The sequence below is a fragment of the Cyprinodon variegatus genome, unplaced genomic scaffold (genome assembly GCF_000732505.1).
Source record: "Cyprinodon variegatus isolate N-32 unplaced genomic scaffold, C_variegatus-1.0 Scaffold1120, whole genome shotgun sequence".
NCBI lineage: Eukaryota > Metazoa > Chordata > Actinopteri > Cyprinodontiformes > Cyprinodontidae > Cyprinodon > Cyprinodon variegatus.
The window spans coordinates 25,127-27,076 of record NW_015151573.1 but is presented as its reverse complement, the minus strand read 5'-3'; the positions used below and the strand labels follow the sequence as shown (position 1 = coordinate 27,076).

The 1,950-nt window shown below is 52.0% G+C and overlaps 1 pseudogene; it reads left to right on the top strand.

The window, feature by feature from the left end:
• LOC107101597 overlaps positions 1-1,684 on the top strand; it is a 4,391-nt pseudogene extending 2,707 nt beyond the window's left edge.
• The last annotated feature ends 266 nt before the right edge of the window (positions 1,685-1,950 follow it).

Here is a 1,950-nt window from a genome sequence, read left to right as displayed (position 1 = left end):
AGGTAATCTAGACTGGGACCATACTTAAACTTATAGTCTAGAGTCTAGAGCCTATCCATTTAAACAGAGTACTGACATACCGAATACCAGTAGAAGGGGCAATGTCTGACCTATTACCTACAGAACAGAGGGATAGGGAGGTTACTGAGGTGGGCTGCCCTGGGGAGTCATATGCCAGCCTTGCCGGTGCCCTTCTCACCCTCTGGGGTCTTGGGGCTTCATGTTCGGGGCATATTGGTGTCCTCAAGTCATGGGAAGACCTCTGGTGGCATACTTGATTCTCCGAGTCATCAGTCCTCATCTCTTGCAGACCATCCGTCGGCTGCATTTCCTGTTCAGCACCAGGCAGGGGTGAGTCATGACTCGTGTCAGCAGTGGGTTCATCCTGATCAGATGGTAGGCTGGGTGCAGAGTTTCTGTCTGTTAACAGGTCACTGGAATGCATCTCACCTAACTTCCAGCTGGTACTCTAGTCGGTGAACATGCAGTTTCCTCAGAGGAGGCTCAACCGCAGCCGTATCCTCTTCTTCGTCTCAGGCGTGCTGCTCTTATGCATCTACTCGCTGAGTCTGAAGACCAGGCAGCCTCATGCCCCCATCAGGTTCAATGCTGGAGCAGACGGGGGCGGTGAGGATGATGTAGAGGTCAGACTTTGGGAGGTGAGGGCCTCCAATGAGACTGAGGAGGAGGGTGTACTGGAGAGCACCAAACCTCCCTTGGTGATGATTGTCAACAGGGCAGATCTAGAAGAGTGCCACTATGTGGATCCTCGCCCTCCAAGAGCACCTCCGACTCCACCGCTGCTGACCACCACAGCTCCTCCCCAACAGCCACTCGAGCCCCCGCACAGTAAAGGAGACTACCCAGAAGACCTCTTCTCAGTGGAGCAGCGACGCCAAGGCTGGGTGGTTCTGCATATCATTGGCATGATCTACATGTTTGTTTCCCTGGCCATAGTCTGTGACGTGTTCTTCATTCCTGCGCTGGGAGCCATCACTGATAAGCTGGAGATCTCTGACGACGTAGCCGGAGCCACTTTCATGGCGGCTGGAGGCTCAGCCCCAGAGCTTTCTACCTCCCTCATTGGTGTCTTCATCTCTCACAGCAACGTGGGCATTGGCACCATCGTGGGCTCAGCCGTCTTTAACATCCTGTTTGTGATCGGAATGTGTGCTATCTTCTCCAGGGAGATGCTGCACCTCACCTGGTGGTCTCTCTTTAGGGACATAAACTTCTACATCTTGGACCTCATCATGCTTATCGTCTTCTTCCTGGACAATGTGATCTGGTGGTGGGAGAGCTTGATGCTGGTGCTGGGCTACATAAGCTATGTGATCCTCATGAAGTTTAACAGTCAGATTGAGCGGACTTTCAAAAACCAGCTCAACAGGCACAGGAGCACCGTCAACACGTGGAGCACGACCGAGCCAGAAAAGGATTGTGAGGCTGCCCCTCCGCCGCCACCTCCTCCTGCAGCGCAGGAAACTAACCCCAAGCCAGAAGCTGCACCGCCTGCACCATGCAGCCCTCAACACAAAAGCCTGCAACCAGAAACCCAAGAGGACAAAGCTCGGCTCAGAGTGCGTCCAGTTTTACAGCGAGGTGGAAGCTCAGCATCCCTCCACAACACTGAGGAGCCCCATCTCCCAGCTGATGATCTACACTCTCGACCCACTTGGGGAAGGTCAGAAACCAAAGTCAGGAGGACAAATGTGGCACCCGAGAGGTGCGATCATCTTAAAAAAAACATAAAACCAAACAGACTGCGGCGATTGTGAGCAGGGCTTTAAAAAGTTTAATGATTAAAGTCCAAAAAAAAAAAAAGATAAAAAGACAAGTTAAAAGGGAAAAGATTAAAAAGAAAGATAAAAATCCAGATGGTGAAGAGCAGCAGAGTCAATGGCCCAGTCTGTTAAAAGACGCGCACTTGGCGGGTACAATGGAGGGCAC